Genomic DNA, 23,135 nt, shown 5'->3' with positions numbered 1-23,135 from the left:
ACCTAGTAGAAGCAGCAAGGGCGTTCTTTGGTCTCTTTAATATGAGCAAGAATTCCACGTACAACGGTTCCGCCCTCACGACCTCCGGTGCGCGAGGAGGGTTCCGGCCTCAGGACCTCCCGTGCGCGAGGACGGTTCCGCTTTCACGACCTCCGGTGCGCGAGGAGGGTTCCGGCCTCAGGACCTCCCGTGCGCGCGGAGGGTTCCACCCTTACGACCTCCCGTGCGCGCGGAGGGTTCCGGCCTCAGGACCTCCCGTGCGCGAGGAGGTTCCGGCCTCAGGGTTCCGCCCTCAAGACTTTACGTGTGCGAGGGCTCCGCCCCCATGACCTCCCGTGCGCGAGGAGGGTTCCGCCCTCACGACCTTCCGTGTGCGAGGAGGGTTCGGCCCTCACGACTTTCCGCGTGCGAGAGTTCCGCCCTCATGACCTTGTCACCTTCCAGAGGCCCTGCCTAATAGCCCCATCACCTTGCCGGTGAGGATTTCAACAGATGAATTTGGGTGGGCGGGGCGGGTGTAAACATTCCGATCGCAGCAGCCACCCACCTATCACCTTGGTCTGGGGTGTGGCAGGCATTGCCAGGGCTCAGCCAAAGCCAGGCTCCAGCTGCTTGTGGAGATAACAAAGGCTTCTGTGGCCTCATCTACTTCATTGTGACGAGGTCGAGGCTCTAAGGGGCCAAGTGGATGATTTAGCTCAACAGCTAAATGGTGTTCTGGGAGAAAGGGACTGAGGCTGCCGTGGGCAGTGACCATCTCGGGCTTCGAAGTGTCTATTCCAGCTTCCTAAGTGCTCACCCTTGTCCTGGGGTGAAATGGTCCTCCCACCACGCCCACAGCCCACGGTGGAGGGGTCACTCCCGGCTCCTCCTCCCGCAATTGAATTATGAGGGTTCCCAGGCCGAGTCCACTCCGCGGCTTTGTGAGAGGGTGGATGTGGGCAGAGCTCAGCCGCCAGCGCCCGCTCTCCCAGGACCCTTAGTATTGGCAGCAGTGGGGAACCGTAAGGCTGGCTGGAGGTGTAGGTGCAATCCTCCGTATAAATCTCAGCTGTCCTCTTAAGTCAATTGTGTGTGCCTGCTGCACCTTTCCTGGCAAGGCCGGTTCCCACACCCTGCCTCCTGCCCCCGTTAGCCAGAGACTTTTTTCATTTAACTTCTTAGGACAATGTGAAGTCAACGTCTAATGGACCCGAGTTCAGGCAAGACACACACCAGTTGGTCCAGGGAAGAACCTCAAGGTGAAGCAGTAGTGAGTGTCCAAGCAACTCACAGCCTAACCTCAGGGGTCTGACTCCGGGGCTGCTTCTGCCACGGCTCCTGGCTGGCGATGGGGCTGTCTGCGTGTCAGCCAACCATGCATTGCAGATGCACTTTGAGGGAAAATTAATGTACCTGGGTACTTATGGGACTCCCTGCATGAGTGGGGTCTAATTGAAATAGCCAGGACATCAAAAAGCTGGAACACTGGGAGCCTGGCCCTAGGATGGTGGAGGCCTCAGCACAGCCCCCAGCTGGTTGCAAAGAGGCTTCCTATGCTTTCCTTTCCTTGCCACTGCGGGAGTGTTAGGGAACAGGCAGACCAGGGCATTGCCAAGTGAATAATAACAACCATGTGTGCACTATTCACGATATCCCAGGCTCAGTAAGAGCTGCCTTTTACTCAGGATCTCATGTGATGCTGAAAACAATCACGAAGTTTAGAAGCCTGTGCAGACGAAGGGATGTGCTGTTTCCCTGTTGATCCAAACTGCATGCTGACCTGTTCCTGCCAGGGCTGCCCTCCTCCTGCTTTGCCCTGGCTCTCCCACTCTGTGCTCCCTCTCCTGCCGGGGATTCCTGGAAGCACCTTTTATTCACAGTGTGCTTTGAATACACACAAATAAAATTTGTAGCCCACTCCACACAATTGAAAATATAATGTAATAAAAATCAGAAAAGTAAATCCAGTAAAGTCTCTAACACATGTTAGGGTCTCAATAAATGGACCCTAGGAGGGTGGGGAAATGGCTTTGGTTTTTAACTGTGCCTCTTTTGAGCTTGATGCTGTTAACTTAGTACAATCTATCAATAAATATTGTCATCAAGAAAATATTGAAGGTGTACCTGAGTCACAGGCGAGGAGGTGCAGGGCTTCTGAGTCACCCGCCCGGGTGTCCTTCAGTCACCCGCCTGTGAACAATGGAACTCGTTCATGTCCCCTCGTCCTGCGTACCACCAGGGGGCACTGATGAGCTGAGAAAGACTTTGCGGTCCAAAAAACGTACCAAATGAAAAGGCCACTTCCCAGCTTCTGTAATTAAGGCGAAAAGCAGACAGGGAATTTATTCAAGACCTTATTCAGATGGCAGGGGGAGGCGGGGCCGAGCAGCCAGGGTTGAAAAGGGTTTTATCCAAGTCAGTTTAACATCTTAAAAAAAAAAATTGTTGGGCATTTTTTTTTTTTTTTTTTTTTGGATGGAGTTTCATTCTCGTTGTCAAGGCTGGCAATTTTTACTTCTAATAATTTTCTTCTCACTACTGTCAAATCAAGTTTAGCTTAAAGCTGCCTTCTTACATATTTTCAATTTCACCTAAAGGTTTTTTGGTACATCATAAACTATAACTGTGTAAACAGACTGCACCCCATACCTGCGCCAATCACTGAATTTTGCCAATCAAATGTAGCCAACTCTTTGAACCGTGTTCTAATAAATCCAACACCAAGCCATCACCAACCCAGCCATTTCTATACCTCGCTTCCTTTTTCTGTCCATAAATCTTCCATCATGCAGCTGCACTGGAGCCTCTGAGCCCACCCTAGCTCAAAAGGCTGCCTGATTCATGAATTGTTTGTTACTGACGTAAACTCCTTTAAATTTAATTTGGCTGAAGCTTTTATCACTAGTTTTAAAAAATCTCCAAATGGGTTATTCTCTTTTATCCCCTGATTAGATGTTATTCTCTTTTATTCTCTAGTTAGATTTACTTAGATTCCCTAATAAGATTTTATTGGGGGGGGGAAACCTTTTATCATCTTTTTTGGACTGCAATGTACAGGGTCGTATCCATAGATGTGTAGCTGGTTTTCCCAGTGCAAATTCACAGGTGCTGAGCCAAATGGCCCTGTGTAGGGCTCAGAACTCCAGCCCTGAGAGCACCATTGTTCTAGAACGTTCTGTGTTCGAGAAAGAACACAGAACCATTTCTAGAACCTTTTTCCTAAAAAGAACAAAGAACCATTGTTCTGTGGTTCTAGAAAGGTGTTTCCACAAATCCCTGACCAAGGGATGAAGCACAGAAAGGCAGAACAAGAGAAAAGCAGGAAGAGCGAGGCTGGCGAGAGCCACAGCAGGAGCGGGTGAGAATCCAGCCTTGCAGGGTCAGCACCCTGGAGTAGACACAGGTCTGGGAAGAAGCTGCTTTCCCCAAATCCTCAGCCTTCACTGACCGCCTCTCTCCTGGCAGCTACGACTATGCAATTTAACTGCTTGTTATTTGCTGCTGAGTTATCTAACATTATTGTCAGGACTAGTCTAGACTTCCAGAGCCCCCTAACTCACATGAGGCATGAGAACCCAGCAATCTGGGCACTTAATGTCTCTGACGCTGCATTCGGGCTCTGAAATCCTCATGGCCCCGGGTCTCCCTGGTGCTTAGAGGGCCCTGCATTCTGCCTCAGGGCATTTTGTGCCAGCCCTGTCCTCCCAAGTACTAGACAGACTATCTGAACACATAGGATGGGGCTTCCGAGCTTCAGGACAGATGCAGGGAAGTGCTATGCCTCCTTGACAAGAAATGGGTGTGTGCTTGGCAGGACTAGGACTAAGGCTTGCATTCCTTGTGCCACTCTTCCTGGGAGCAAGTTCATGTGGAAAAGTCTCCCACCCACCTAGGGTAACCAACGAGCACACCAGCGTGAACAATACAGCGTCTGGCAAAGGGGGAGCCATGTGCAGGGAAGCGATGGATGCCTTTGTGCCTGGGGGCCTCCATCTGAAGCTTCATTTAGTGGCTGAACATTGAAGCAGTGGAGGACCCACCAACTCATGTGCAAAGTCAGCTATTCCACAAAAGCCCTCAGGACCACAGATGCCGGGGACTGTCTGCCAAAGTTCCCTGTGGGCCAGGCTGTATCTTCCTGCAGTGGACACTGTCTGGCCCACAGCTTCTCCTTCACTCCAGTGCAGTCAGGGAGGGAGCCCACTGTGACTTGTCCCCACCTAGATTGTTAGCACTGGTGTCTTGGCCTTCAATAGCAGCACCCATCTCCCTCTCAGGAGATGACAGACACCAAAGGATGCTGAACAAAGCACAGGACCTGCATGGAGAGGACCACGTTTAAACATAAAGGCACTGATATGGTTTGGCTCTGTGGGGGTGATGTCCCCCATGCTGTTCTTGTGATAGTGAGTGACTTCTCATGAGATGTGATGGCTTTATAAGGTAGTTTTCTATGCTCTTCCTCGCTCTCTCTTTCCTGCCGCCAAGTGAACAAGGTCTTTGCTTCCCCTTCACCTTCTGCCACAGTTGTAAGTTTCCTGAGGCCTCCCCAGCCATGCAGAACCATGAGTCAATTAACCCTCTTTATAAATTACACAGTCTCACGCAGTGTGAGAACTAACTGATACAATGCACTTTTGGGTACCGAGAGATCCCAGCTACAAATACTATACTATAAATTTAATTCTATATGAAAAACTTAATAGGAATTGGCTTTTAAAATAATTATATGATGCAGATAAACTCAAATTGAGCAATAGTCTACAAATGCTGGCACTCTTCACAAACACCAATATGGTGAAAAATGAATAATGGCTAGAGAACGTTACAGAATAAAGGAGACTAAAGAACATGGTAACTAAATGCAATGTGTGAAAAAATTACCGTAAAGATGCCATTGGCATATTGGAAAAGCTCAAATATAGATTGTATATTAGATATTAGCTTTGTATTGATGTTTATATTTCTGAGACTAATAAAGGCACTTAGGTAATTTGAGAGAATACTCTCGTTTTTGTGAGATACATGCTAAAGCTCTCAGGAGTGAAAGATTTCACAGAAGTGAAAGATTATGACACCTATGATTTACTCTCAAATAGTTCTTCCAATCAGCAAAACAACTACATGTGAGTATAGCTGTGTATTCATAGGTGGGGAGGGTGATGGTTCAAATGCGGCAACATTTTGAAAAGAATATCACGTGGACAATGTGTTTCAATCCTTTGGCAAAGTTCAGTAGATTTGGGTTTGCAAATCCTAAGTATCCTTGCATCAGAGAGAAATGAGAGGAGACCAAAAGGCAACAATATAGCAGAGAAGGCAATTCTGATTTTTTTTAAGTGAAAATGGAATTAAAGAGCTTTTTAAAAAAAATTAATGTGCAAATGGAACAGACCTGATGATAAATTTCTAAATTTAAAGTTTTAGTTAGCTTGATTTTTCATCTAAAACAACACATGAATTTGGCAAATTTTGAACAGAGCCCCCAAAGCCCAGAATGAAGCTGTAGGGTCCCAGCCATGTCTTGCTAGTCATCTCTCACTTTTGCCGCTAGCCAAGAAGAGGGTGGAGAAGCTTTCCCAGGAAGGAAGGGAAGCTGAGGAAGAGAGGGCTCCGTCGTAAAGAAACTGAGGGCGAGAGGGCGCCTGTCGTAAAGAAGCTGAGGGCGAGAGGGCGCCGTCGTAAAGAAGCTGAGGGCGAGAGGGCGCCGTCGTAAAGAAGCTGAGGGCGAGAGGGCGCCGTCGTAAAGAAGCTGAGGGCGCGAGGGCGCCGTCGTAAAGAAGCTGAGGGCGCGAGGGCGCCGTCGTAAAGAAGCTGAGGGCGCGAGGGCGCCGTCGTAAAGAAGCTGAGGGCGAGAGGGCGCCGTCGTAAAGAAGCTGAGAGAAAGAGGGCTCTGTCGCAAAGAAGCAGTGACAGGGGACCCCTTAGAGAAGCCAAAGAGGGAGCAGAGATAAGGAAAATAGAAACCAGCACAGGCCAGGGAGCCCCCGGGGAAAGATACAGGGCCCAGATGACGCTGCCTCCCCACGAGCTGCAGCACCCAGGAAGCTCCAAAGGCCTAGCTCCCCCCACCCAGCCCCACGGCCCTATGTTCAGGAGCCATCCAATTAGCCTGAGCTCAGCTTGCTTCTGATGGGGAACGGAATCCTTCACCCCTGTTTGGAAGTCAGTTGACTAGAGATTTAGCCTGGAGGCGGGTGGGTTTCCCTGCTTTGAGCCCGGAAATGTGAACCAGGAGGATTTGGTTATCATCTCCATATAGCAAGTGTGAGCCATCTGGGACTTGTGTACCCAGGTGTTCCCCAGTCAAGGGGACATGTGCCCAGTCAAGGGGACATTGTCCTTTGTGAGAGTGAACCGGGCAGCGGGGCACAGCACCTAGCAGTCATGGCTGGGGAACTCCTCCTTTCCTCCCAAACACTTCAGCCACTCCCTCGTGTCAAGTTCCATTAGGCACTCATTTAAAGGTAGGAGTCTGAGATTCTCTCATTCTACTTCCAGTTTACAACTGGAAAGCTGAAGTCCTAAAAGAAGTGCCTCCCAATGTCACCCAGGAAATGGTTACTAGGCTCAGAACTTCCCAAACTCTGACGTGCATGCGTGTCCCCTGCGGATTCTGAGTTCCCAGGCAGGGACGAGGCCTGACGTTCTGCAGGTCTAACCAGCTCCAGAGCCTCCCCATCAGGAGGACCTCACGAGCTTGAGGCAGGGACAGATGAGTTAGGGCCGGCACAGAGTTGTGGTGGGGACAGACGACAGTCGTGAGTTAGGCTGCACAGAGGCAGCTTCTTACCAAAGTCGGCCTTGGCATTAACGACAAGGTGCCAGCACCCCACTGCATCACTGTCCAGCACTCCAGGGCTCCGTGGATCAGGAATTAATAAGGACTCTACTGGGATTCAAACCCACATCAGTCGCTGAATCCAGCACCCAGGCACTTCTCTGCAATGAATGGCCACTCAGCGGGAGGATGGTGACAGAGAAGCCAGTGGCGTGCTGCAATTCCAGTGGGCAGCAAAGCGCCCAGCTTAGCTCACACCCCTGGGCATCCCTCCCGCTACCACAGTGCAGGAGACACTCACAGGTCCAGGATCACAACTCTGAATTTTCAAATGACATGAAAAGAGGCTTGGCATGCAGTGTTTAAGGAAACTGGGAAGGATATGAAAGGCATTTACATAATGATTTCCTCGCATAACAAAAATGCTTAAACTTCACTGCCTTGAAAGAAAAATAAACTTCAGTTATATGCCAAGTTAGTGTACAGGGGACGTCTCAGTTTTCTATGACGTAATGCATACGTTACACACTTAGAAGTATCTATATATTCACAGGCTGGACCACACATGCAACAATTCAAGACGCATTTGTGCATAGCATCCATTTGTAACTTGTGCTTTTTAAAAATTATTTTACTTGCCATAAAAAGGAACTTTGACCATTTGTAATTTTGTTTAGGACTTGAATGGGAAAACTGTAGGCCTTTAGAAACTGCTGTTCCCTGGGAGTCAGTCATTTTTGTAAATATTGGTTCCCCTCTCCCCTTAATCAAAGTTTGCTGTGTTTGCTGTTTGTATTCACTGACTCAAATTTTTGTTCTTTTTTTCTTGCTCTGTTTTAGAATATCTGTGCATGTGCAGGTTCCAGGGTGCCCTGCTGTGAAGAGCTGGCAGAGACTGATGCCTGAGGTCAGTCTCCCGGCAACTGCCCACAGCCTTGACCTGTTTACCTAAGGTCAGTGGTTCACATTTGGAGACGGGTACTTTGTAAAAAAAATTTTAACTTCACACTTGTAAATATTTGCTGGCTCTTTTTCTTTTTTAATTAAAAAAAAAGGTTCTATTTGAAAAAGGAGCTTTGAAATTATTGTCTTAGTTTAGAATAAACGACCAGAAACCCTTCCCCACCTCCCCCACCCTGCCTTCTTGCAATTATTGATGCTATTAATCTGCCCAGCAAATGCTTCTTTCAGGTTGTTATAGCATCAAGATGAGGAATTCTTGGCTAAAGGGGTTTCTGTCCTCTATGGGGGATCAGAACCGGCCACTCACAAAGCCTTTGGCTTCATTCCTGGTACCTCGCTCTATGCAAAGAAACGTCCATCCAACCTTTCTCAGCCCGGGGCTTCCCTGAGCTCCTTCTCACAAAGACCTGATAACAGGAGAACTGTAGACCTTCATTTGCTTTTACCCTCAAAAGCATGCACACAGCCAACTGGGTGAGCAGATGAAAAGGTTAATCCCCCTCCTGGTCTCCACTCCACTCAGTAGAGAATGACCTCCTGTGACTTTCCTTTCCCCCCACTCCTACTTTTCCCTGGGGAAGTGCCAGGGTCTCCACTCCTGGAACTTGGCCGGCCATAAAGAGTCCTGTTTTAGTTTTAACCATCAGCTCTCAATTGATTCCAAACCAAAGGCCATGGGTTGCCTGTGAAACATAAACTAGGTGCTGCACCACGCACGTTTCGACTGATTGAAAATTTGAATTGCTAGAAAAGTGGTTTATCCCATCTCATTTTTCAATATGATTATGAAGTGAACTTCTTTTTTCCCTTTTTGACAAGAGTGGAAAGAAAGGGTCAAGAATCAGCCCTGTTTATTTCGAGAGTGGCATATTTCATGATGGGCTGGGGATGATGACGGGCAGATAGAGGTGGCCCCATGCAAACAGCAGGTGGAAGTGGGGGTGCTCAGCCTCTGTACTCTGAAGGGAAGTGGTCGGGTTGGCCCTGGCAATGATGGGGCCCTGAGCAAGCAAGTTTATCACATCCCAGGTGCGTCTCTGCCTCAGCCACCCTCTCAGCAGTCTCAGGCAGGGTCCTTGGGAGACCAGGCGTGGAGAGAATACATCTTGCTGAGCTCCTTGCAGTCAGGGGAAGCTTGAGCCTGCAGGCCTCCCAGGACCCAGTCGCTGACGGTGAACTGGCCCTGCAGCTGGCAGCTGCCCCACCTCTAAAATCAGAAGGGGCGGCCAGAGCCAGGGCCACAGCTGAACTTCTGCTGTTACAGAAAAGCTTGGTGTAACGGAGGTGACCTGCTCTTGGCTTTGGGTGATGACCGGACTGGGAGGTTTGGCTTCTCCCTGAGATGGTCACTGTGTCAGGTAATGACGCCACACAGCCCTGCCCTCGATGGACGTGTAACCTTGCATGAGGCCGACACATTGACAGATTGTCACCTGGGCTGAAGACTGGCTGCAGCTGGGGCCCTCCTGAGGGTGGCAGGGCCGGCTGGGAGGGTGAGCTCCCTCGGGAGCAAACACTGCATCAGGAGGATGCACTGTGCCAGCCTGGCCTCCTGGAATGCGGGGCTCAAGCAGGTGGGCTGGGTCCAGGTTGTGGACAGCACCTGCTCTTAAGAGTCCTTCGAATTAACCTAAATAACCAATATAAAACCCTGGTCCAGAGCAAACAAAACATGGATGCTAACACTTTCTAACAGAGGATAACAGAAGAGAGGAAAGTCCACTCCACACCGACAGTCCCCAGCAGCAGCCACACGGCAATGCACCACACTGAGGCTCGTTTCCAAGCCCCTTGCTCCTCTGACGTAGGCCCAGGAGGTCCTAGCAAGAATTTATTCATCCTAGAAGGACAAACTAAATCTGTCCAAGACTGTCCTGATTTTAGTACTGAAGGTCCTGCACCCCAGAAAGCCCCCAACTCAGTCCTAGGCAGACCAGGAGGGTTGTTCACCCTAACTTGGAGGCTGGCGTTCAGACCCCCAACACCCAGTGCAGAGGGACAGAAACAGGGCCTCTCAGCCAAGCTGTTGCAGACCCGACCAGAAGAGGGCAGCCAAGGACCATGGCTGTAAAATAGACTTGGGGTTGCCAGGAATCTCCACAAACACAGGCCCTGGTCCACCTCCCAGGTCGAAGCCTCTTTTATGGACAGGGCTGTGGAGTGTAGACTTCGAGGGGATAGAACTCTAACATAGGTCCAATGAACCCATGGTCCCGGTGTTTGTGAAATGTCTGATGTCCGGTCTCCCGTTCTGATATGCTTCAGTGTAAATTCTTCCTCAGCATTATTTGTTTTTATTAGATGTAAAGAATGAAGGCTTCTTGTTTAACAAAAATGACAGCTGTGGTTTTGGAAGAAATAATAAAACAACATTACACCTTTTCGTTAAGTATTTGGAGAATCACGGGAGCCTTTAGAAGTCTTGGTATTTTTTGTGCTGACATTGGCAGGGCGTGCAGCTGCCCTGACCATCAGCGTATCCCTGTCTGGGGATGGAGATGGCTCATGGATAGGAGGCAGCAACTCCGATGGGAACAGCATCCGCAGGAGCCCACAGGGACATTCTCCTCTTCTTATCTGAGGCCTGCCAGTGCTAGTGCAGCAGCACTTTCTTGGGGCAGAGGGAGTGAGAGACAGGAAGGGGAAGGACTCACCCCAGCACATAGGGGACCATGGCAGCTGCACCACGGATGCCCCCGTGAGGTGCTGGCTGAGGTCAGAAGGGCTGTGACTCATGTAGCACCCACCTGCGGGGCTGACTCCAGAAACCAGGACCTGTGCCCAGGAAGCAGACCACTCCCCAGGCCATGCACTTCCGGCATCAGTGGGGTGTGCAAACTGCTTGGCAACTGGGGGGCAAGGCAGGGCGCTGTCGAGGCCAAGAAATCAGCTGGTTTTATTCATTAACACAGTGGTGCCTGGCATGCAGGAGGCACTTAATAAAGCTTTGTTGGCTGAAGGGTTATGGCCACTGACTAGCGCTGCTTTCTAGAACAGCTTTCCTGGGAGTGCTCGGCCCTTGGTTTGCACCCTAAGTACTTTATGTTGTCTTGTGCTCTGCTAGGTTCCCAGGGCTGCCTAAAAACTTAAAATGAAATTGACAGCTTTAAGCAACAGAAAGGCTGGAGTGCTGGAGGGCAGAACTCTGAAATCAAAGTGTCCAGGGGCCATGCTCCCTCTGAAGCCTCCGGAGGAGAAGATTGCCTTGCCTCTCCCTGCTTCTGACCCCTGTAAGCATTTGGCAGCTGGTGGCTGCACCCCTCCATTCCCTTCTGACCTGGCCTTCTCCTCTTTTGTCCTGTGTCTCTCTATGTCCAGATCTGTCTCTTATGCGGACACTCTCATTGGATTGAGGCCCACTCTCATCCAGTATAATCTCTTCTCAATTCTTACCTTAATTCCATCTTCAAAGACCCTATTTCGAAGTCAGGCAATGCTCTGAGGTTCCCAGTGTACATGAATTTTTGGAGTACACCATTCACCCACTACACACATGGAGATAGCAGCCTCTGTGGCTGCTGACTTAGCACAGGCAGGCCCTATGTTAAATGCTTTACTTGTGTTTTCACATTTTATTCTCAGAGTCACACTATGAAGTAGGTTTTATTATGACCATTCCCATTTTACAGGTAGAGACACTGAGGCAAGTTATGTCCTCTGTCCAAGGTCTGAAAGCCGAAAGGCGACAGAGCCAGGGATGGCCTCCAAATAGACATGAGCCAGCTGAACCCTGCAGCCCCAGCCATACCTGCCCCGTGTTGCCCCTCCAGATGGATTCGGCACTCAGCTCCTGCCCCGTGTTGCCCCTCCAGATGGACTCAGCACTCAGCTCTGCCAGAAAATGCCCCAGGACATGTTTAATAGATGATTAGAACTAGTTGAAGTTTTATTTTTTGTGACTACTTTGAAAACGCAGGACTATCCAGAAAACTAAGAGGATGAACAAAACCAGCTGTTGACATGTGGATGTCCATCCCACTCTAAAATACTTGGCCTGCCACGCACCAGAGGGAGTTCTCACTGATCTTAGATTCCTCAGTGTGCCAGAGATGAGATCTTCCTAAACTGTTTGCTATAATTTGAAGGAGCATGACAAGTGAGGGCAAAACAAATTGTACACAAATTCTGAGCATCACAGACTTCCTATGTAGAACGTTACGTATGCAAATAGCATGACAAGGGTAGCCACACTAACCACCGGCCCTTCCCTGGCACTTACGGGGGTACTACTGCGCTGGTAAAGTTAGGAGAGTCTGGAATGGCATCACCATAGATAACTCCCCAATCTGCTCCCGTGGACAAGGTCCCCTGGGCAAGCCATCCTATTGCTTGGAATCAAGGAATCGGGTGCAATGTCTGCTGATCCCTGACCAGTGGCCTTCCACAACCTCCAGCCCGTGAAATGATGCAAATGGGCCAGTTGCATCTTCCCTCTGGAACCAAGGTCATCCCATCCTCTTGTTACTACACAGCCAGCCTGCCCCAGTCCCTGGGTGGATACTCAGTTCCTGAATGTGACTCTGTGGTGCTACGTGACACACGCTGTCTCCCATCCTGGGAATGCTAGTGGATGTGACCAACATACCACTGCCAGCTGCATCTGCCCGGTGCTGGTGTGTATTTGGCCATCTTCATAAGCCTGGAGCAGGACTTCCTCCCTCACCAACGGGATGAGGAGGAGGCCATTGGAAGCCCTACTCACCAGGTCCTGCAGAAACTCACAGTCCCTCGGGAAGTAGCCACAGGGAGAAATGTCTACAATGCAATGCGGAAACATGAGGTAAGAGACGAGTCCAATGCTAATGGCGGGCAGAGAAAACAGTGATTTCTGAAAGAAAGCTTAGAGAAGAAGTGACCTTTGAGATGGATGTTGAAGCCAAAAGAGGTGGACCCCAGACAGACACAGGGCTGGAGGGCCAGGCTGGAAGGGCATTTGAGTCACAGGACAACATGTGCATGAATGTGACAACCAGGAGGCAGCTCAGGGTCCTGTCGTTGTGCGCTTTAGCACTCTGCAGTGTGGACGTGTCTGAATCCAGATTCTGGCAGTGTCTCTTTGGTCTACACTGTTGGGGGCAGCATCTGGATATAAGCTTGGAGGCAGCATCACTCTAGATGGCAGGAAAACATTTACAGATGGTTCTGAGGCCTGACTGACAAGAATCTGCCAGTGTCCAGCGGATAGGGTGGCTGGGCTTTGCTTGTCATCATGAAATGGTACAGGGTAGAGACTTATCTGAAATGTTTGACTCCAGGCACTGTAGGTTGACGGTGTTGTTCACTGACCTCCCGATATCTTCACGGGGTCTTTGATGACCTGCGCCAGAAAGTCTTTAGACCTTCGACGTCTCACTTTTGACAGAACTGTAGAAGTAACTTTTCGGAATCCGTATGAAATATTAACTACTACTCTGAGGGAGGTGAGGGGATTGCATTCTGGCAAATTTTAAAAAACAAGTGGGGACACAAGCAAAGAAAAGCCATGTCCTGAGGCATCTGTTGCTGGGAACAAGACACATCTCAAGGGTGCAAGCCAAGGAGTACCCCGTTATGATCACAGAGGAGTAGAGTTCAGCGGAGTAATATAACTGTCACCTCGGCAAGGCAGGGCTGGATGCGTGCATAAATCAGGATGTGAATCCTGGATTCACATTCAGTGCGTGATTCTCGCTCACGTTACTGTGCCAATAACTTTAATTTAATAAGCCCACGTGTCAAGGGCCACTTCAGATCCGTCACAGCTGCTGCCTCCCCTCCCTTGTTCCTTGGAAAAGCTCAGTTCTCTGGCTGGCTGCTCCCTCCGGCATCCGCAGAGGACTCTGTGCTCACACTCACTGCCTGCACCGACCCTTCCAGAGGAGGAACTCGGCGTTCCCACAGGTCAGCCTGGCTATGATGGCCCATGACACTCATGACAGTGAGCGTGGCCATCAGTGTTCCTGGGGACCTTTCCCTGTGGTGAGGAAAAGTGCTGAGCATGCGGGGAGAAAAAGGGAAAACAAATACACAAATCGCTTTAATTTGATGCCCCAAATAAAAATTGCTCAAATTGACATTTAAAGTAGGCATTACAGGAGCAAGTTTTATGACTAACCCTTTTACCCAAGAGTAAGCAACAGGAGGGAGACAAAGGTTATTTTTAAGAAATAGTAACGAAATTTAAGAAAACAATATTGAAAATGAATTAATATTGGTCCTAACATTTAACGGGGGCTTGCAGACAACAGGGAGGAGAGGCAGGTTTGCAGTGGATGTGTTGCTTTTGACCTCACTGTTTATGACTGGTCTAACGAAGCCGGAAACCCGGCCAGGAGAAGGAACAATGTTTTCCAAAAATTCACAGATGATTCCGACCCTTAAGTGAATAGTTACAACAGAATCAGAGGAAAGGAAGGGTTTAGGTGACCACAAGGCACAGGGAGCATCACAAAGGAGAGACAGGGCAGAGCCAGGGGTTCCTCGGGGCTGTAACAGCCCCTAAGCACCAGAGCTTCCTGTGCATGGGGTCCAGCCAAGCGTTTCAGATCACACTTTCTGGACTGTTGCCTGTTTGTTTGGGTTTTTTAACCCAGCAATCTGTGAAAAGGCCAATACTCTTGAGAATAACTGCACCCGCACTCTGCAGTGAGACCTGCATGTGCCCAGCCATAGGTAACACAGCCCCCAGGCACACGCTGTGTTCCAAAGTTTGGGGCTCTGTAGGCTGGTGTGCACTCAGTGTCTGCTAGAGGTCCAGTCTTCCAGATTCACATCCTCTCTGGGCCTACATTGTGCTTCTCCACGATATCTGAGTTACATTGTTTTGTTTCTTTGATTCACACTCTTTTTTTCCAATGAGAGTTTTTCACATACGCATTTTCAGTTCCTCAAGCGCTTTCAGTACAACCTTTATACATTTATTGATTGTGATAGCGGGCTTCTTTTTTCCCTAATTAACAGACTTTGCAAATTCCTTGTCTGATTTCGCTGGGAATATTGCTGTGTGCTGCCTTCTCCACGCCTTTCTCTCTCTTTTACTTGAGCAATCTGTCCATCATCGGTTCAGTTCAGCCCTCACTGAAGATGGCTGTATCACCTACCAGGCACCATGAAGACATAGCACCTGACATGGCAACCAGAAGGCCACCCTCTCTGTTCAAGGCTCTGTGCATGCTCTCGAGGGGCCTTCTCTATAGAAAGCCCTTAGAGGATGGCAGTCCTGCCTGAGGTGCTTCAGCATGACGGGTTGAAATGCAAAGAACTGGATTTAAAAAGTGAGTAAGGAGAGAGGTGGGTATCTGGTTTTCTAGAAATAAAGAGTTAATGGAGAAAAGAAATTGAGTTTTTGAATACAAATAATCTTGGCCAGAGGAAGAAAACAAAAGCCATATTCCAAAAAAAAAGAAGCTATGTGAGCAGAAATGGATGGAGAGGCAGATGAGCACACTACTGTTTGCTGAAGATTCACCACGGTGGAAGAAAGACCAGGGTCAGGAGTGAAAAAGGTAGAAGGTGGGGAGCTGGATGGGGATTGTAAGAAGGCCTTCAATAGCCACCAAGTGTGCAAGCTCCTGTCCACAGCAGCGGGGTGAGCCGGACACAGGGGTCTTTAGAGCCCGCAAATGAAAAGTGAGCTCAACCCCTTGGCATTTCAATCAAATGAGTCAGTAAGTTCCTGTGTTGACTGAAGCTATTTTGAGTCATCTTGTAGACTCTAAACTGGGGTGCTAGTAATTGAAATTGGAAGAGAGAAGTTTAAAGAAATACTTACAAAAAGGATAGAAGTTAGAGATCAATTAGAGGTAAAGAGCGTGAGTGCAGGGGATGTTGAGATTGACCTCAGGTGAAAAAAAAAAACAGAGAGAGAGAGAGATTGACCTCAGGTTGCTGAAGTAGGTAAGGGTGGATAGAGTGATAGAATGACAGATTTGGGAGAAGGAGGACATGCCTGGTCTTTATTATTTGGAGTTTGAATAATCGTTGAGGATTTAGGATCCCAGTAAATAAAATCTCCCTTACTTGAGCTTGGAATCCATTGATAAATAAATGGAGGTATCAGCCAGTTGGAAATGTGTGAGATATTATTGATAGGAGTTCTACGGGAAGATGGGGCTTAGAAGTAGATTCAGGTGTGCTCATCAATATGTCTCCTTGCTTTGCATGGCCCAGAGAGCAGGTGAGAACCCAGAATCTCTGCAAACACAGGAGCTCCAAGGAGGACCCAGCAGAGCTGGAGCCCCATGTGGTCTATTGTTTCTGCACAAGCTCACCAATCACAGCAAGTGTGAGAAGGCAGAGAGAAGTGAGGATGGGTGCTGGACTGGGAGGCTCATCACCTGTAGCCAGGTGAGTATAAGCTCTTGCCGCCAAGAGCCCCTTCAAGCCTGAAGCACAGAGTCCAGCAGAAAGTTCCAAGAATGCCTCTGATATTTCAGGGAGAGCCCATGGCATGGAATACGTGTGTGTGTGTGTGTGTGTATGCACTTCTGTGCATGTGTGTGTGTGTGCATGTGTGTGTTGTGACTTTCCAAGAGAAGAAACCTCAGGAGGGCCTGGGTTCCCCTGGTAGAGATTTTCCTTAGGGAACAGCAGCGACATGTAGTGGCTTGAGGATGGAGCCCTTAGGATCACCACAGTCTACCGAGAGTGATCAGAGCAAGAGAACTCTTTAATGAGACAAAACAGACAGCGAAGTCCATGGAGAACCAGGAGAGAGGAGTGTCCCCAAAGCCAGCAAGGGAGAGTGATAAGAAAATGCAATAAACATCACTCTCTGAAGAGCAGTTCATTAAGATAAGCCATGAAAAAAGGCCATAAGTCATGGCAACGTGGGCGTCAGAGACGACATCCAGAGAAACAGCCAAAGCAGGATTCTCATCATTTATCCTGCAAATGAACAAGGAAGGCTAAGTGCAGGCCTCTGAATAGAACAGGGGCATTTTCTGTTAGGATCTGAAATGGAAATGACTCCCCAGTGCCAAGCCACGTGGTGCTGGGTGTTGCCCGTTGATGTCTGTCGAAGCTCAGAGGGGTGGCTGAGTTTAACCACCTCACATCTCAAATTTTGTTGGCCAGCGGTTTTCAATCTGTGCTCTTGACAACCTGGGGGATCCAGGGATTCCTCAAGGCCAGCAAAAAGGGTTTTGTGACCCGATAACACATGCACATGCGCGCGCGCACACACACACACGCACACGCGCATATACATGCATCTTCCATGCCATGTGCTGTGCTTCAAAGGACAGACACATTCTTGAAACTGCCTGCTGGACATTGCGCTTCAGGCTCCAAGGGGCCTGATGGCCTGAGGAGCTTATCCTCATCTTTGAAACTCCATTCCCCTTCATCTGGAGCATTCTGTAGGGACCGGCTCTAGCTTTCCTTTGCAAAGTGGACGTTCCACTTGAACAAGGGTCCTCAGTTGTTTATCAAAATGGTGCCTGGTAGCGTAGACTCCGAATACATTAGGATTTACTTTACTTTTTTGTCTCCTGTTGGTTTTCATTAAGATTTAACATTTAGTCTCAATTACATTAATTTAATAATAATAAAATATACAATTGAAAGATTAGTATTGTAATTCTGAAGAAATTCAGATCGAAAGTGGCTCATAATTATTATTTTGCTTTGAGCCGTGCAGGTACATGCTGTGTGCATTTGTAGGAAAGATCAGATAATAATTGCAACTTTTTTGTTTGTTTGTTTAAGACTTCATTTAATGTGATCCTAGAGTGTCAACCCTAACAAAGTGAGAACATACCTAAGATATGGGATCTACTCCTAGCTGTTTTTTTTTTTTCAGATTTTATTATTTATTATTTGTTTTTATTATTTATTTATTTATTATACTTTAAGTTCTAGGGTACATGTGCACAACGTGCAGGTTTGTTACATAGGTATACATGTGCCATGTTGGTTTGCTGCACCCATCAACTCGTCATTTACATTAGGTATTTCTACTAATGCTATCTCTCCCTGAGTCCCTCAACCCCCGAGAGGCCCTGAAGTGTGATATTCCCTGCCCTGTGTCCAAGTGTTCTCATTGTTCAATTTCCACCTATGAGAGAGAATATGTGGTGTTTGGTTTTCTGTCCTTGAGATAGTTTGCTCAGAATGATGGTTTCCAGCTTCATCCATGTCCCTGCAAAGGACACGAACTCATCGATTTTTATGGCTGCATAGTATTCCATGGTGTATATGTGCCACATTTTCTTAATCCTGTCTATCATTGATGGACATTTGGGTTGGTTCCAAGTCTTTGCTATTGTGAATAGTGCTGCAGTAAACATATGTGTGCATGTGTCTTCATAGTAGCATGATTTATAATCCTTTGGGTATATACCCAGTAACGCGACCACTGGATCAAATGGTATTTCTAGTTCTAGACCCTTGAGGAATCGCCACACTGTCTTCCACAATGGTTGAACTAGTTTACCCTCCCACCAACAGTGTAAAAGCGTTCCTATTTCTCCACATCTTCTCCAGCATCTATTGTTTCTTGACTTTTTAATGATTGCCATTCTAACTGGTGTGAGATGGTATCTCATTGTGGTTTTGATTTGCATTTCTCTAATGACCAGTGATGATGAGCATTGTTTCATGTATCTGTTGGCTGCATAAATGTCTTCTTTTGAGAGGTGTCTGTTCATATCCTTCATCCACTTTTTGATGGAGTTGTTTGGTTTTGTCTTGTAAATTTAAGTTCTTTGTAGATTCTGGATATTAGCCCTTTGTCAGATGGGTAGATTGCAAAAATTTTCTCCCATTCTGCAGGTCTCCTGTTCACTCTGATGGTAGTTTATTTTGCCGTGCAGAAACTCTTTAGTTTAATTGGATTCCATTTGTCTATTTTGGCTTTTGTTGCCATTGCTTTTGGTGTTTTAGTCATGAAGTTCTTGCCCATGCCTATGTCCTGAATGGTATTGCCTAGGGTTTCTTCTAGGGTTTTTATGGTTTTAGGTCGAACATTTAAGTCTTTAATCCATCTTGAATTAATTTTTGTATAAAGTGTAAGGAACGGATCCAGTTTGAGCTTTCTACCTATGGCTAGCCAGTTTTCCCAGCACCATTTATTAAGCAGGGAATCCTTTCTCATTGCTTGTTTTTGTTGTCAAAGATCAGATGGTTGTAGATGTGTGGTGTTATTACTTAGGCCTCTGTTCTGTTCCATTGGTCTATATATCTGTTTTGGTGCCAATACCATGCTATTTTGGTTACTGTAGCCTTGTAGTATAGTTTGAAGTCGGGTAGCATGATGCCTCCAGCTTCGTTCTTTTGGCTTAGGATTGTCTTGGCAATGCAGGCTCTTTTTTGGTTCCATATGAACTTTAAAGTAGTTTTACCCAATTCTGTGAAGAAAGTCATTGGTAGCTTGCTGGGGATAGCATTGAACCTATAAATGACCTTGGGCAGTATGACCATTTTCACGATATTGATTCTTCCTATCTATGAACATAGAATGTTCTTCCATTTGTTTGTGTCCTCTTTTATTTCGTTGAGCAGTGGTTTGTAGTTCTCCTGAAAGAGGTCCTTCACATCCCTTGTGAGGTGGATTCCTAGGTATTTTATTCTCTTTGTGGCAATTGTGAATGGGAGTTCACTCATGATTTGGCTCTCTGTTTGACTGTTAATGGTGTATAGGAATGTTTGTGATTTTCGCACATTGATTTTGTATCCTGAGACTTCGCTGAAGTTGCTTATCAGCTTAAGGAGATTTTGGGCTGAGACAATGGAGTTTTCTAAATACACAATCATGTCATCTGCAAACAGGGACAATTTGACTTCCTCTTTTGCTAATCGAATACGCTTTATTTATTTCTCTTGCCTGATTGCCCTAGCCAGAACTTCCAACACTATGTTGAATAGGAGTGGTGAGAGAAGGCATCCTTGTCTTCTGCTGGTTTTCAAAGAGAGGGCTTCCAGTTTTTGCCCATTCAGTATATGTTGGCTGTGGGTTTGTCATAAATAACTCTTATTATTTTGAGATATGTTCTATCAATACCTAGTTTATTGAGAGTTTTTAGCATGAAGGGCTGTTGAATTTTGTCAAAGGCCTTTTCTGCATCTATTGAGATAATCATGTGGTTTTTGTCTTTGGTTCTGTTTATATGCTGCATTACATTTATTGATTTGTGTATGTTGAACCAGCCTTGCATCCCAGAGATGAAGCTGACTTGATTGTGGTGGATAAGCTTTTTGATGTGCTGCTGGATTCGATTTACCATTATTTTATTGAGGATTTTTGCATTAATGTTCATCAGGGATATTGGTCTAAAATATTCTTTTTTTTATTGTATCTTTGCCAGGCTTTGGTATCAGAATGATGCTGGCCTCATAAAATGAGTTAGGGAGGATTCCCTCTTTTTATATTGATTAGAATAGTTTCAGAAAGAATGATAGCAGCTCCTCTTTATACCTCTGGTAGAATTCGGCTGTAAATCCATCTGGTCCTGGACTTTTTTTGGTTGGTAGGCTATTAATTATTGCTTCAATTTCAGAGCCTGTTATTGGTCTATTTAGAGATTCAGCTTCTTCCTGGTTCAGTCTTGGGAGGGTGTATGAGTCCAGGAATTTATTCATTTCTTCCATATTTTCTAGTCTATTTGTGTAGAGGTGTGTATAGTATTGTCTGATGATAGTTTGTACTTATGTGGGATCGGTGATGATATCCCCTTTATCAAATTTTACTGCGTCTATTTGATTCTTCTCTCTTTTCTTCTTTATTACTCTGGCTAGCAGTCTATCAATTCTCTTGATCTTTTCAAAAAATCAGCTCCTGGATTCCTTGATTTTTTGAAGGTTTTTTTGTGTCTCTATCTCTCTCAGTTTTGCTCTGATCTTAGTTATTTCTTGCCTTCTGCTAGCTTTTGAATTGGTTTGCTCTTGCTTCTCTAGTTCTTGTAATCATTATGTTAGGGTATTGATTTTAGATCTTTCCTGCTTTCTCTTGTGGGCATTTAGTGCTATAATTTCCCTCTACACACTGCTTTAAACGTGTCCCAGGGATTCTGGTACATTTTGTCTTTGTTCTCGTTGGTTTCACAGAACATCTTTATTTCTGCCTTCATTTTGTTATTTAGTCATTCAGGAGCAGGTTGTTCGGTTTCCATGTAATTGTGTGGTTTTGAGTGAGTCTCTTAATCCTGAGTTCTGATTTGATTGCAGCGTGGTTTTAGAGACAGTTTTTTGTGATTTCTGTTCTTTTACATTTGCTGAGGAGTATTTTACTTCCAATTATGTGGTCAATTTTAGAATAAGTGCGAAGTGGTGCTGAGAAGAATGTATATTCTGTTGATTTGGGGTGGAGAGTTCTGTAGATGTCTATTAGTTCTGCTTGGTGCAGAACTGAGTTCAAGTCCTGGATATCCTTGTTAACCTTCTGTCTCGTTGATCTGTCTAAGATTGACAGTGGGGTGTTAAAGTCTCCCATTATTGACCTAAGTCTCTCTGTAGGTCTCTAAGGACTTGCTTTATAAATCTGGGTGCTCCTGTATTGGGTGCATATATATTTAGGATGGTTAGCTCTTCTTGTTGAATTGAACCCTTTACCATTATGTAATGGCCTTCTTTGTCTCTTTTGATCTTTGTTGGTTTAAAGTCTGTTTTATCAGAGACTACGATTGCAACCCCTGCTCTTTTTTTGCTTTCCATTGGCTTGGTAGCTCTTCCTCTGTCCCTTTATTTTGAGCCTATGTGTGTCTCTGCATGTGAGATGGGTCTCCTGAATACAGTACACCAATGGGTCTTGAGTCTTTATCCAATTTGCCAGTCTGTGTCTTTTAACTGAGGCATTTAGCCCATTTGCATTTAAGGTTAATATTGTTATGTATTAATTTGATCCTGTCATTATGATGTTAGTTGTTATTTTGACCATTAATTGATGCAGTTTCTTCATAGTATCAATGGTCTTTACAATTTGATATATTTTTGCATTGACTGGTACTGGTTGTTCCTTTCCACGTTTAGTGCTTCCTTCAGGAGCTCTTGTAAGGCAGGCTTGGTGGTGACAAAATATCTCAGCATTTGCTTCTCTGTAAAGGATTTTATTTCTCATTCACTTATGAAGCTTAATTTGGCTAGATATGAAATTCTTGGTTGAAAATTCTTTTCTTTAAGAATGTCTAATATTGGCAACCCACTCTCTTCTGGCTTGTAGGGTTTCTGCCAAAAGATTTGCTGTTAGTCTGATGGGCTTCCCTTTGCGGGTAACCCGACCTTTCTCTCTGGCTGCCCTTCATATTTTTTCTTTCATTTCAACCTTGGTGAATCTGACAATTATGTGTCTTTGGGTTGCTCTTCTTGAGGAGTATCTTTGTGTTTTCTGTATTCCTGAATTTGAATTTGAATGTTGGTCTGCCTTGCTGGGTTGGGGAAGTTCTCCTGGATAATATTCTGAAGAGTGTTTTCTGACTTGGTTCCATTCTCCCCATTACTTTCAGTTATACCAATCAAATGTAGATGTGGTCTTTTCACATAGTCCCATATTTCTTGGAGGCTTTGTTCATTTCTTTCTAATCTTTTTTTCTCTAAACTTGTCTTCTCACTTTGTTTCATTAATTTGATCTTCAATCACTGATATCCTTTCTTCCACCTGATCGAATCAGCTATTGAAGCTTGTGCATGAGTCACAAAGTTCTCGTGCCATGGTTTTCAGCTCCATCAGGTCATTTAAAGACTTCTACACTGTTCATTCTAGTTAACCCTTCGTCTAATCTATTTTCAAGGTTTTTAGCTTCCTTGCAATGGGTTAGAACATGCTTCTTTAGCTCGGAGAAGTTTGTTATTACTGACCTTCTGAAGCCTACTTCTGTCAACTTGTCAAAGTCATTCTCCATCCAGCTTTGTTCCATTGCTGGTGAGGATCTGTAATCCTTTGGAGGAGAAGAGCTGCTCTGGTTTTTAGAATTTACAGCTTTTATGCTCTGGTTTTCCCCCATCTTTGTGGTTTTCTCTACCTTTGGTCTTTGATGTTGGTGACCTACATATGGGGCTTTGGTGTGGATGTCCTGTTTGTTTATTTTGATGCTATTCCTTTCTGTTTGTTAGTTTTCCTTCTAACCATCAGGTTCCTCAGCTGCAGGTCTGTTGGAGTTTGGTGGAGGTCCACTCCAGACCCTGTTTGCCTGGGTATCACCAGCAGAGGCTGCAGAACAGCAAATATTGCTACTGATCCTTCCTCTGGAAGCTTCATCCCAGAGGGCCACCTGCCTGTATGAGGAGTCAGTAGGCCTCTATTGGGAGGTGTCTCCCAGTTAGGCTACACAGGGTCAGGGGCCCACTTGAGGAGGCAGTCTGTCCATTCTCAGAGCTCAGACACCATGCTGGGGGAACCACTGTTCTCTTCAGAGCTGTCAGACAGGGCCATTTAAGTCTGCAGAAGTTTCTACTGCCTTTTGTTCAGCTATGCCACACCCACAGAAGTGGAGTCTAT

General features: G+C 46.4%; 1 long non-coding RNA gene across 1 annotated transcript; it reads left to right on the top strand.

Moving 5' to 3' along the window:
• The first annotated feature begins 262 nt into the window (after positions 1 to 262).
• Positions 263 to 2,995, top strand: LOC126956431 (uncharacterized). Its single transcript, XR_007726335.1, has 2 exons — positions 263 to 476; positions 1,165 to 2,995. It is a non-coding gene; the product is annotated as an uncharacterized LOC126956431 (long non-coding RNA).
• The last annotated feature ends 20,140 nt before the right edge of the window (positions 2,996 to 23,135 follow it).

This window comes from Macaca thibetana, chromosome 6 (genome assembly GCF_024542745.1).
Source record: "Macaca thibetana thibetana isolate TM-01 chromosome 6, ASM2454274v1, whole genome shotgun sequence".
Taxonomy (NCBI): domain Eukaryota; kingdom Metazoa; phylum Chordata; class Mammalia; order Primates; family Cercopithecidae; genus Macaca; species Macaca thibetana.
This window is presented reverse-complemented; position numbering and strand designations above follow the sequence as displayed.